The sequence below is a fragment of the Jaculus jaculus genome, chromosome 3 (genome assembly GCF_020740685.1).
Source record: "Jaculus jaculus isolate mJacJac1 chromosome 3, mJacJac1.mat.Y.cur, whole genome shotgun sequence".
In the NCBI taxonomy this organism is placed as follows: Eukaryota; Metazoa; Chordata; class Mammalia; order Rodentia; family Dipodidae; genus Jaculus; species Jaculus jaculus.
The window spans coordinates 172448871-172463127 of NC_059104.1; the positions used below are offsets into that span (position 1 = coordinate 172448871).

The window sequence follows — 14257 nt, forward strand, 5'->3', positions numbered from 1 at the left end:
TTTGCATTGGCTGAGGATCCTGATGCACCCATTCTCTCTTTTTCTGCTTTTTCTCTGTGTCTCAAATAAATAAAATATTAGTATTTATTGGCTGGGTGTGGTAGTGCACACCTTTTTGTTTTTATTTTGTTTTGTTTTTTTCGAGGTAGGGTCTCCCTGTAGCCCAGGCTGATCTGGAACTCACTGTGTAGTCTCAGGCTGGCTTCAAACTCATGGTGATCCTCCTACCTCTGCCTCCCAAGTGCTGGGCTCTGTTCTTGAATTCTTGATCATCCAGCTTCCGCCTTCCCCAAGTGCTGGAAGGGCAAAGCAAGTTCCACCCCACCAGCAGCTGATCATTTGAAACACCTTCTGCTCAAGGTAACAAAATCATATTCAATAATAACCATGAAGCTGAATAATAATGACCAAAAAAAAAAAAAAAAAAGAAAAGAAAAGAAAGATGAACAATGGAATCTGTCCTCGAAAGCTCCACACCGCTGAGATGAACCTCCAAACCAGACACAGTTTACGGGAGGAAGGGATGTGGAAGCTTCCAGATCCAGGGACGTTCCATGGTGGCGGAAGGACCTGGGCTCGTTTTCACAGGTCCAGGCAGACAGAGAAGAAACCGGTGCCAGCACCGCCAAGAGCAAGTGCCAAATCAGCAGCAGGGACCCCAGCAGAGCTCAAGCACTCTGCTTACCTTTAGGCTGGAAACAGACCTTTAGGCTGGAAATAGATCTGCCACACCTCAGGGCTGGACTGCAGGATCCGTCCACAGTGACTCTGCTTTCAGGCAGGTAGCTGGAAATATGCTACAAGCTTTAATAGAACATTGGAGTCTACTGCGGGACATACATGCAAGCTAGCACAGAATCCTCACTGAATTCAAATGTATATACACATATATGGCTTCATAGTCATGACATTGAAATAAACAGAGCAAGACATGAATCCAGGCCAGCGATGGTGGCAGTTATCACTGCCTAACAGAGAGAGAAGCGGGGACAGCCACAGCACCCTCCGTCCAGCTGAACATTATTAGGTGGAGAATGAAATGTGGGCAGGACTCCATGATGTAGCCCTGGTGAGGTCATCACCCACGTGGGACTTTCTGGTAATGCAGAATGTTTTGGGGCCACCACTCTGCTGTAAGTAACACCCAATAATTGGTTCACCAAGTTGGACTCGGATAGCATTGTTATTTTTGGTCTGTCATTGATGTCCTGTCTGGGATGAACAGACATTTGTTCATGTCTCCCCAGGAAAAGTCACAGAACACGACTTAATTCATTGTTATGACCAAAGAACTCATGTCTCTCAAGTTTGGAAATTTTCATCCACTATCACTTCAAATATTTTGTCTCCTCCCCCCCCCCCCCGCCATGTTTTCTTTTGCTGTAATTCCTTCTAGAGATATAATTTTTTTATACAAGATATGAATGCCAGAAGGGCTTCAAACTTGCTATGCAGCCAAGTGTGATCTTAAATTTCTGACCTTCCTCCCCAGTGCTGGGATTATAGACATGCCAACACTCCCCACCAGTCTGAATGGTAGAAACTGTTATTTCAATCTCCACATTTCTCCATTTTTGCCTTTTCTCTCTCATCTGTGGATTGTGTGCTTTCTACATATAATATCAGTGCATCAACTTCTAAGATTTCTATCTGCCCCAGGGGCTTATTGCTTCACAACAAATTCTCACAAAATTCCACACCTTCAAACGACGCTTACACTTTGCTCCTGATGTTCCTGGCCAGGCTCTCGCCGCCCGCTCCATTCTGGGTCTCTTGCAGTTGCATTCTCACAGTGGGCACCATTAGAGCACCAGTCATGGCTCCTCTCCAGACTCCTGGGTGCCTGACACCCCACAGTCCAGGAGACCCTTCTCAGGCAGGCTCCACCTTCAGCCCAAGTGGTCTCATAAGCAGAGCAAGAAGTGCCCCACATCTCTGATCTGATATGAATAGGAATGCAGTGTCATTGCTATCACATTCTATTAATTCTATGTGAATCATATTCACATCCCTCACAGGAGGACACATAAAGCCAGACCTCTCAGCGGAAGGACACACTGTAAGAAAAGCACGTGAGATGGACTTTACATCGCTATGACAAAATACCTGGCGTACACAACTGAAGAGAAGAAAGACTCCATTTATTTACTTATTTACACACAGGGGGGAAGAGGTGGAGAGAATGGGTACCCCAGGGCCTCTTGCCACTGCAAATGAATTCCAGAATGCATGTGCCACTTTGTGCATTTGTGCTTTACATGGGCGTTAGGGAATCAAACCTGGGCCGTTAGGCTTTCCAGGCAAGTGTCTTAACCTCTGAGCCATCTCTCCATCGCAAGAAGGACTTAGTTAAGCTCATAGTTTCAGAGGTTTCAAAGTCCAAAGCCCTCAAAATGACATTTTTGAGCCTACGACTTCCTCAGGCAGAGGGGAGAATGAAAAATTCAAATGTATGTACTGGTTATTTCTCAATGAAACACTAAGATTCCACAGGAGACAATTATCCAGAAGTTACAGCCAAGTTGTAGTCATTCCCAGAGAGCAGAATAGGGTCTGTAACAAGATATCAGAAATATATTCCAGGTGAATTTTAGAATTACAATAAACAACAAATTTTCAGAGTTCAGTGTGGTCATTTTTACATAATGAAACTCATTAGACAAAATACCACAATTTTTCTTTCTTATCAATTTACATGAGTTTCCATTGAAGTTGTCTTATTTCAACATCACCATTATTGGTTAGTTGGAAGGTACAAACAAATTCAAAAAGAAGAAACAAATTAAAAAGGTGGTGTTCAAGGATTTTAACTTGAAGAGTTCTTTACTTACTTGTTTTAATTTTGATTGATTTATCATGATTGCACATATTTGTCAGGGAGAACCAGGTGATTTGATTCATTAGCGTTAACTATGTTCACTATAATGTGCTAAGGAGCATAGAGTCTATCCCTCCTACCCAATCATTCGTGTTGTTTCTACTTCCAACCTCTCATGCTGCTTTCCCCTTACTCTACCCTGACTCTGATAACTATTTAACTCTAAAACTTTGTAAGGTATGGGCTGTGAACCAATCCTCAAATGGGAGCAAGAGCTTGGGACTTTAAGAAGAGGAAAGGTATTTTGGATGTAGGATGAGACATGTATTATGTCTTGGGGATAACTTTTTGCAGGTTTTATTTTCCAAGAATGTACAAAGCAGTAAAACAGTACACTTATTCACAATATTATTTTTCACTCTTATAAGAAATGTGGTCTAATTCCTTTGCCCTGGGCAGGCCTTGTTGATTCCTTTGAAAAAATGGTAGTGGCATTTTAAGATATTTGAGGCAATATAATAAGAAAGCTGATAACTTTCTGTTTGATATATTTGAACATTTTTTTTTTTCCCTTGGATTTTCAAGGTGGTGTCTCACTCTAGCTCAGGCTGACCTGGGATTCACTCTGTAGTGTCAGGGTGGCCTCAAAATCATGGACAATCCTCCTACCTCTGCCTCCTGAGTGCTGGGATTAAAGGTGTGCGCCACCACGCCCGCGTCCCCCCTCCCCCGGCAACATTTACTATTTTGTTGTTGTTTAGGTGTTTGCTGTTTTTTAAAAACAGAGTGAAATCCCAAGGAATTTCCTTCCTGGTAAAATATACAGCCAAGTATTTTCTAATTAGGTATGCAAATTGATACGTGTGTTGATCTAAGTAAAATACCTCAAAGTACACTGCACTATCAAAGGACAAACCAGAGTGTGAAAATGCATGACGAAGTCTTCGCTTTTAAATGATGCCCGTAGTACACGAAGCAACATGTAACAAGCTCTTGTGTCCCATTATCTAGCTGTTTTGAGTAAGGTAGATTAGCAGGAGACCAAACAAGTATATTACTACTTACTGCTTTAACCGTGGGCTGGCTGCTGTTCCATACACGTCACAATTGACTATTTACTACTTTTTCATAGATAAAGCCCCTGGCCTTTGAATTTAATCCCTTTCTTTCTTCACAGAATTGATTTTTTTTTCCTACTAGACTAAGAAAGAAAAAGTCAACAGTGATATATGTTGCCTAAGCAAAAACACACAGGGAGGGCTGGAGAGATGGCTTAGTGGTTAAGCGCTTGCCTATGAAGCCTAAGGACCCCGGTTCGAGGCTCGGTTCCCCAGGTCCCACGTTAGCCAGATGCACAAGGGGGCGCACGCGTCTGGAGTTTGTTTGCAGAGGCTGGAAGCCCTGGTGCGCCCATTCTCTCTCTCTCTCCCTCTATCTGTCTTTCTCTCTGTGTCTGTCGCTCTCAAATAAGTAAATAAAAAAAAAATTAAAAAAAACACACAGGGAAACATATACACACTAAATTTCTAAGACACACAAGGTGACAAGATGAATTCTTTGGATAAGTACTAAGTCTGTACAAAGACTAGATTTGCTACTCTACAAAAAGTGGAGGGATGCACGACAGCCTTTCACAAGAACCCAGCTCTGCCAGGCTGTCGCCCCATGAGGACATCTTCAGTGCCAGCCTGGGGAAGAGGCGCTTCCTCTTCTATCCATTCATGAGGTAGTTTTCATGCATTTCTGGCCAGATGTCACACACGAAGGCCAAGAGGTTCTCCAGGACCTCATCCCCGCTCTGCTGGACGTAGGTCTGGAGGATGGTCATCTTCTCCTGGGTCTCCTTCCCCACCCCAGGGCCGCAGTTTCCTTAGCCTTGAACTCTTTTTCCCTCTGCAGTGGGTCCTGTTCAGTCTCAGCCTGGACTTCTTCCACCGGCTTCAGCCTCCCTCTCTTTCTTTCTTTCTTTCCTTCCTCCCTTCCTTCCTTCCTTCCTTCCTTCCTTTCTTTCTTTCTTTCTTTCTTTCTTTCTTTCTTTCTTTTTTTTGTTTATTTATTTGAGAGCGACCGACAGAGAGAAAGAGGGAGGGAGAAAGAGAGAAAGAGAGAGAGAGAATGGGCGCGCCAGGGCCTCCAGCCACTGTAAACGAACTCCAGACGCGTGCGCCCCTTGTGCATCTGGCTAACGTGGGTCCTGGGGAATCAAACCTTGAACCCGGGTCCTTAGGCTTCACAGGCAAGCGCTTAACCGCTAAGCCATCTCTCCCGCCCATTCTTTCACTTGCGGTCCTCAGACACCTCCTCGGCCTGCAGCAGCTGCTGGATGCCCTGTGACTGATGCGCTATGGCTGCGGGGACTCCAACATTTACTTTTAAAAAAAATTTTTTTGTTTTATTTTTATTTATTTATTTGAGAGTGACAGACAGAGAAAGAGACAGAGAGAGAGAATGGGCGCGCTAACATGGGTCCTGGGGAATTGAGCCTCGAACCGGGGTCCTTAGGCTTCACAGGCAAGCCATCTCTCCAGCCCAACATTTACTTGTTGAACCCTTTCTATTAACCTCCATGCTGCGAGAATCCCCATCACAAGGAGAGGAGAGTCCTGGTAGAGCTTGTAGCCGACAACCAGCGTGCCCTGCAGTAATTCTGGTCAGGTTTGGCCCTGGTTAATAAGTCCTTCAAGCTCTGACTATTAACACGGAGAAAGCACACATCAAAAGAGCCTAATTTGGGCTGGAGGAATGGGTTAGTGGATAAGACATTTGCCTGCAAAGCCGAAGTACCTAGGTTCGATTCCCCAGGGCCCATGTTAGCCAGATGCACAGGGGGCACAGGTGTCTGGAGTTTGTTGGCAGTGGTTGGAGTTTTTACCCAATTAAATGTTTCTCTGCCAATAAAAATATTTGATCATATTCACTCATCTTTAAATTCTTTCTTGACCCCAGGTCCCTTTTAGCTGTTTCCCTAATGCTGTACTTTCCTTTGAAGAGCACCTCTTCTTTAAAAAAACAAAAATTGTTTGGCTGTTTATTTTTTAAATTAAGAACATGCTTTGTATGGATACATCATGTGTTGGTACCATCATTTCCCTTCTCCCTGTCCCCATTCCATTCCACTTGGGGCCCTCCTTAGTGAGGTTGCTGGTATTCCCCAATGGGTAATGGGTTAGGAAACATGGGAACAGCAGTCAGTTATTGGGGGGCAGGCAATGCCTCTGGGTATGACATTCCAATTTGTGGCTCTTACAATATTTCTGCCCCCCTTCCACAAAATTCCCTGAGCCTTTGTTGGTGTGTTTTAAGTCTGCCTTAGTGACGAGCTTTGGTAGGTGTTGAGAATCCTCAGCGTCGGTCTCCTTCACCCTGGCGCTGATGGTCAGGCTCACCATGAAAGCAGCACTCTTGTCCATCTCCCCAGTTCCTCCGTGGTTTCAGTAGGGGCTTGGCTGAAGTGCGAGGGGTGGTTCATCTCCTCATTAGCTTCTGTTCTTTTAAAATATTTTTTATTTACAAGCAGGGAGAGGGGAAGAGAAAGAGAGAGAGAGAGACAGAGTCAGACAGAAGATAGACAGACTATATTGGTGCATCAGGGCCTCTAGCCAGTGCCAATGAACTCCAGATGCATGCCCCACATTGTTCATCTGGCTTACCTGGGTATTGGGGATGTGAACCCTGGTTGTAGGCTTTGAAGGCATGCACCTTGACTATTAAGCCATTTCTCTAGCTCCATAAACTCATCTTCCTTTGCACCTGAGTAGGACTCCATCTGCGTTTCTCTCACATTCTTATTATCTAGCCATGAATTGGGCACCTAGGGTAATTACACTTCCCGGCCTGGAATAGAGTGCGTAGAGCCGCAGTGGGCACGGTGGTGGGGGTGGCTCGGTGGCAGCATGCCAGTGGAGGTGTACGCCTGACGTAGGAAGGCTGCATCATCTCGGAGTTCCACACTGTTTTTCATAGTAGCTCGACCAGCTTACACTCTCACCAGCAGTGAATCAGAGTTCCCCTCTCCGCACAGCGTCACCAGCGCCTGTATTCATTTGTTTGCTAGATGATAGCCATTCTGATACTGGTAAGCTAAAACCTCAGATGGCTTTAATTAGCATGTTTCCTGATGGCTGAGGCTGTAAAACATTAACACAAAACCAAACCAAACCAAACAATCTACGTCTTTGCTTTTCTTCCTTTGAGAACTGTTGGTTCATTTCATTAGCCACTTTATTTATTGGCAGTTTTGTTTCAGAATTTAATCGCTGTACTTTACATATTCTCGTTATCAAGCCCCTATCAGAGGAATAGTTGGAAAAGATCCTCTCGCACTCTGTAGTTTTCTCTACCGGTAGTTTCCTTCGCTATGAAGAAACTGTAAACTTAATGTAGTCCCATCTTTGATTTTTGGTACTATTTTCTGTGTCCCTGAAGTCCTATTCAGGAAACTCTTACCTATACATATAAATTCCTATGGGTTTCCTTTCTCTCTGGAATTCTCAGCATTTCTGGCTTTAAATTAAGGTCTCTGAATCATTTATGTTTTATTTATTTTTAAAAATATTTAATTTTTATTTGTTGATTTATTAGAGAGAGAGAGAGAGAGAATATGATAATGGGCATGCCAGGACCTCCAGCCACTGCAAATGAACTCCAGACTCATGTGCCACCATGGGCATCTGGCTTATGTGGGTCCTGGGGAATCAAACCTGGGTCCTTAGGCTTCATAGGTAAGTGCTTTAACTGCTAAGTCATCTCTCCAGCCCCTATGGTCCATTTTGAATTGATCTCCACAGTTCTGTTCTAGTCAAGGGCAATAGCCAAAGACCTTCCACAATGATCTTAGCCCTTTTCCTCCTTGATCTAGGTGTAATATTTCATACAGTTCTATGTGACTTTAGGTATATATCCTCCTTTTAAAGTCTTTTATTTTTATTTACTTATTTGATAGAGAAAGAGAGCGAGAGAGAGAGAGAGAGGGAGAGAGAATAAATGGACATGCCAGGGCCTCCAGCCACTGCAAAGGAACTCCAGACATGTGCCCCTTGTGCATCTGGCTAATGTGGGTCCTGGGGAATCGAACCTGGGTCCTTTGGCTTTGCAGGCAAACGCCTTAATGGCTAAGTTATCCCTCCAGCCCACATCCTCCTTTTAATAAATTTTTTTTTAATTTTATTTATTTATTTATTGGAGAGCAACAGACAGAGAGAAAGACAGGTAGAGGGAGAGAGAGAGAATGGGCACACCAGGGCTTCCAGCCTCTGCAAACGAACTCCAGACGCGTGCGCCCCCTTGTGCATCTGGCTAACGTGGGACCTGGGGAACCGAGCCTCGAACTGGGGTCCTTAGGCTTCACAGGCAAGCGCTTAACCACTAAGCCATCTCTCCAGCCCCACATCCTCCTTTTAAATGATTCTTTTCACTTGGCTTCGTTGGTTCTCCCCTACCTGGAAGCTGCTCTTTCTGAGTGTTCTTCACTAGTTTTTTCTGATCATGTCAATATTAGGGTTCAATATTTGGTGCTCTTTATATACATTCACTTACTTTTGATCTAATTTATTTCATAACCTTAAATTACTTTCATTATAATAATACAAATGTCACCTCAACTTTCTTTGAACTCTTGACTTATATGTCAACAATGACAATACATAATTTCTCCAGTGCATTTTGGGAAAGTATACATCTTCACATTGGCCCATAACAGTGTACTGCTGGGATAAGTAGATAAAGAACACCTGACAAAGAATTACGCCAACAGACACACCAACATGGGAAATAAGGAATCAAGCTCGAGTTCAACCTGCAGGAACTGAGATTAGGCAGCGTGACGTCCTCCTGAAAACAGCGGACATGTGTGGTTAGACTAGGTAACAGAAGGGAACTACGAATCCAGCTCATGATGTATAACTTCCTTTCTTCTGTGCTTCCTCTCTTCCTCCTGAATTGCTGGCAGAAATTTGTTACATTTTTTTTCATCCCAGTTCTGAGAAGCTATTCATCTTTCAGCATAGGGCCATAATGATGACTCCTCTTACATTGAAAAAATTTCCAGACATTGAAAGAAGATCCTAATATGATTGGAGTGTCTCCCCTGAGATCATATCATCTGCAAATTGACCTCTATTTTTAGCATCTGGGACCATTGGTGCTCTGAGCCAACCATAGCCTCTCTGGGCCAAAACATCTTCAGGAGGTGAGGATAAATGGGGCCAGACCTCTCTCATCCTCATCTCTGCTGCCTGTGTTAGGTCAGTCATTCTTCAGTGATGCTGGCTACTGAGACCTGAATAAGTGTTCAGTGAATAAGGTAAACTTAAAATAAGACTGAAGAGTGCTCTGGGAAATTTGTGGAAGAGGGTTGGAAAGATTGTTAGAGCCACGTGTTGGGACATTATGCATAGAGACATTGCCTCTTCTCCATACCTGATGGCGAGCCCCACAGTGCACAGCCCACAGTCCCAAGGAGGAGGGTCCCTGCTGAGGAGGGTGGGGAGGACAGGGAGGAGGCTGACGATGGTACCAACATGACTGTATACACACTGTGTACGTAACTAATAAAAAATAAGACTGAACATAGTTCTGGAACAATATGAAGAGAGGAAGAGAAATGGAGGGAGAGCTGAGTGCCTCACAGAGACACTGATGACAGAGTCAGTATTCTGGAGATAATTTCTGCCTGCCCCTGACTCCATTATACAACCTAGGTTCACTTGCATCCATCAGTTCTTAATACATATTAACATTTATCATATGTCCTCTTTATTTGGTACCTGAACCCATTGTGTTGTAGTGTGATGTTTCAGTTTCTGAGTGTTTCCATGTTAGCACAAGATAAGGCAGGTATATCATCAGAAGCAGTCTTTCTTAAGGCAAGGAGGTCAGGATTTCTTTTTTTTTATATAATTTTTAATTTTTATTAACATTTTCCATGATTATAAAGGATTTCTTTTTGATTTTTAAAAATAAAATGTATTGTGTCTATTTAATGTATACAACATGGTGCTATGAAATACTTATATAGATGAAAATATTATTGTGTAGTGAAGAGCAGTGTTCCCATCTGGCTGGTCAGCTTAGCATGAGCAACACATTTTATATTTACTACTGAATAACATTGTTTCTGAAGGCCTAGCCTGCCTAGTGTCTAAATACAGTTGCTACTTCTCAGGCCCATTTTACTTTGTGTACCTAGACCTGGAAATTCATGTGCATGAGCTTTATAGAATCATCAAGCTACAGCTCCCTGCCCCAACATTTTCCTGATCAAAATTGGTGACTGATTAAATACCCTAATAGAAATTCTTCTTTTACTGGATAGCACAACCATCCCTTCATCCTTCTCGACTCTTAGCTGCAGCATGGAGCACACTTCTTTTGTCCTGAAAGATCCCTAATACCATGGTAGCTCCTTGTCTAAAGGGGAGTTCCATAACCTTGGCAATTGGATAAGATCAGGATTGTTGGGGAGCTATCTCATATCATATATCTTGTGAGCATTTACCTAACCAAGCTCATTAAGGACCACTCCTGGCAATGTTTAAAAGTGAGTCTCTGATTTTGAAAGGGTAAAATTATAGTGCTCTCACACTTGAAATCCAGACATAAGAAAGTTAAATATGCTGGGCTGGAGAGATGACTTAGTGGTTAAGGCACTTGTCTACAAAGCTTAAGGACTCGGGTTTATTTTCCCCAGTACCCATGTAAGCCTGATGCACAAGGTGGCACTTGCATCTGGAGTTCATTTGCATTGGCTAGAGGCCCTGGCACATCCATTCTCTCTATTTATCTGCCCCCCCTCTCAAATAAATAAAAATATAAAAAAAAGTTCAATGTTTTTCAACTTGAGGTTTTCAAATGAATTTTCTCTTTTTAGAGTTGAGTACAAAGGTCATTAGAAGCATATAAAATAGCTGGCGAGCCATATAATTAATATACATTGAGTTACAGAGGCTACATTATAGGTTTTACTGCCTTTCTAAATAAGTCACAAGATCCTACAAAGGATCATTATCACTATTTGACATTAGGAGTCTGGAGGCAGAGGGGAACACAAAAACGTATTAAAGGTAGTATAGTAAGCAAGTGAGATATATTTTGAACCCAGGCAATCTACACCTAGGTCCTTATTATGCATACTTCAGACTGGACTCCAGAAGGAGAGCTGTGGTAATAAGACAGGAGTTAGGGTGTACAGAGGATGACTGAAGTATTTGAAGAAGAATCAGATTTGGAGACTAAATATCATTTCCTGCAGGAAGACTTCTGTGAGTAGAAACTGACTTATGTAAATTTTTTTCATAGCATACATAAGTACAGAATTTTATTCTTATATTGGAGATTATTTGATTTATTGCATCTTCTTACTATAAGCTTAATATATCATAAAGCATGGAGGTTCTAACTCTTTCCTGTATATGAAACATCTAGAAGGAAATTTGGCAAACAACAAACTGTTAATAAAAATATCTCAACTGAGAAATGAAATTAAAGTGCAGCATGAGAAAGAAAGTATATCTATAAAATTAGAATCTTAAGGCATTAAAGAGAAATAGTGTTTATTGTATTACAGATATTGAGACTCAGATACTCTTATGTTGAGGGTTCTGCCTTAAGAAGTCATAAATTCCCAATCTCTAACATTGTATAAGCAATGGCCAGGTGATTCCTTTTCATATCTCATTTGGGGTCAAATATCATATAATCATTGAACCACAAGTACTTTGTAACTTATTTCCAAACTCCGTGTCAAGATTATTTATATTGATCAATCTATTGTTTTAGAATCTCAGGTATCATCATGAAAGGAGACAAAACATGTACTTGCCCCAGTCGGCAGGGAGTTGAACAAGGACCCGAGGGGAAGTTAACCTGAATGAGAGAAGGCAGACACAAGAAGGAGACCATGCTAGGTGTTTGTCAACGCCTCGAGATTTATTCAGGCAGACATAGCTTATATATAGAAGACAGAACTTTTTTGATAATGCTTATGTGCCTAAGGTCAGTTTCACCAGGGTCGTATGTTAATCCCTCTATCAGGCACCCACTCCACCAAGGCTGTATACTGAACAATGCTTTAGGATCAAGAGATACGGAGATTAGGGATCACCCTAGCTCCCAAGGTCAAAGAGCAGCTGCAGATCACGAGATCTCCTTTGTATTAAGAGATAAGAGAACACCCTTAGTTCCCAAGGTCAAAGAGCAGCTGTGGCTCCCGACATGTATTTGCTTCCAAAATGGATTCTGACACATTTCAATAATTTAATTTTGAAGTTGTACATTTTTGAGTTTTTGCAGTAGATACAATTACAACAAAATTTAAAGTAAACTCTATTTTCATGATTTTAAAATACAAGTCAAATAATTTCATTATTACTTAAAACTTGTACTAACATTACTACTCATACATTTTACCATAACACAATATAAATAAGCTTACAAAGGCCAAATGTATGTTGTAATTACCCAAACAAACAAAATCCATCATGGTGCAGTTCCAGGTGGGTGGAGGATGAAAGGAAGGGTGTTATTTACAATTATTTTAGAGCTATTTGGTTCTATGCTTCCTCTCCTCCACATTCTAAAATTCCTTTTAGAGGAGAATGACTGAATGAACTTAATGTTGATGTCCATTTAAGGAGCCAGAATTGCTGAATTCCTGACTCTCAAGAGTGAACTGTGAGAAGGTAGGAATGAATGGTAATTCTTACTTTATTTGCAGGGTCTTCCAAGGCAAGATGACTCCATATTTTCCCATTTTCTTAATCTCATACCACAGTGCAGGCACAATGAGAAACCTGTTCACTTCATCTGTAAGCATATATCCTCTGCCTTTCTTCTTCCATTCCTATAATAACCATCATCTTGGAGACGTCTTGTAGCATTTATCTGTGTGGCTTTTGGACTGAATGGCTCTAAAATGCCATATTTGAAAACCACAAAGAATGAGGCCAAGATATTCTTTAAGCAAACCCATGCATAAGCTATATAAAGAAAAGCAGAAAGAAATGCACCACACAGATACAACTAGATTGAGCTATATATCATTAATCCATGAATATTGTTCATATTATAGTTTATTAAATAAGAAGTGATAAAGAGCCCTTCTTGGAATATAAGCAGTGACAAGAACATGCTAGGGATCACAAATATAAAAAAGGTATATATAAGGAAGTTTCCTAAGAAGAAACTTTCAGTTTACAACAATAGCCAAGTCTGTTAAAAATTAAACTTCTGGGCTGGAGAGATGGCTTAGCGGTTAAGCGCTTGCCTGTGAAGCCTAAGGACCCCGGTTCGAGGCTCGGTTCCCCAGGTCCCACGTTAGCCAGATGCACAAGGGGGCGCACGTGTCTGGAGTTCGTTTGCAGAGGCTGGAAGCCCTGGCGTGCCCATTCTCTCTCTCTCCCTCTATCTGTCTTTCTCTCTGTGTCTGTCGTTCTCAAATAAATAAAAATTAAAAAAAAATTAAACTTCTGAGTTCAATATTATACTCATCAAATATTATTTATTAGCCTAATATATAAAAGGCACAAAAATTGGCTATGAAGAAAACCAGACCAGGAAATTTTATAGTATAAAGAGAAAAGAGATAAAAACATAACTATTAAACATCGTTATATTTCTCAAGGGAGACATGTTGAAAATATATCATTTTCTCTCCAAAGGAAAAAGGTATTATGGGAGGATCTCATGGAGGAGAATGTGTTTGGCTCATCTTTGAATGACAGCAGCTTGTCAGGTGAGAAAATAGAAGTTGTTCTATGCAGAAAGGATGGCATTTGAAAAGCCATGCTGCAGGGCTGGAAAGATGGCTCAGCATTTGAAGGCTGAAGAGGTGAAGATGGCTCAGCAGTTAAAGGCTGCTCCATGTGCTCATGAATTCTAATGGTCTGGGTTCAAGTCCCAAGCAGGTTGCAAAAGTGGAACAAGCATCTGGTGTTTGTTTGCAGGGGCAAGAAGACCTGGAGCACCCATATATACACACACACACACACACAAATAAGTGTTTTTGAAAAAAATCATGCTGGTTTGAGGAAGTATGCCTGCCATTTCATAACATGAGATATTGTCGGAACACGAAGCACAAAGCACATAGAAATATGTTGTGTAAATATATGAGCAGGCAGGCAACAGTGAGCTTCAGAAGAGCTTTGCTTGCCTTGTGTTAGGATCCCGGAAAGATGAGAGACGTGACCTGTCCATTAGGGGATGTAATTCTGAAAGCATTTACAGGGTGTAAAGAAATTGTAAATGCTTGTGAAATTCCAGAGCAAGTGACAGCAAGTATTAATTATTACAATCCTTGGTTGACGGGAGCAAGAGGAATTTACACTTACCGGGAGTAAACCAAAGCCTAAAAGGCATTTAGCTAGGGATGAAGGTATCTTTCCACAACTCTGCTCCAGAGACCAGGCAGAATGGACACCTTTACCTCAGGCCTCCTCCTCT

At 41.9% G+C, this 14257-nt stretch overlaps 1 pseudogene; it reads right to left on the reverse strand.

Annotated features, from left to right (window-relative positions):
* Positions 1–4529: 4529 nt before the first annotated feature.
* LOC123459492 lies at positions 4530–6754 on the reverse strand (annotated as a pseudogene).
* Positions 6755–14257: the final 7503 nt, after the last annotated feature.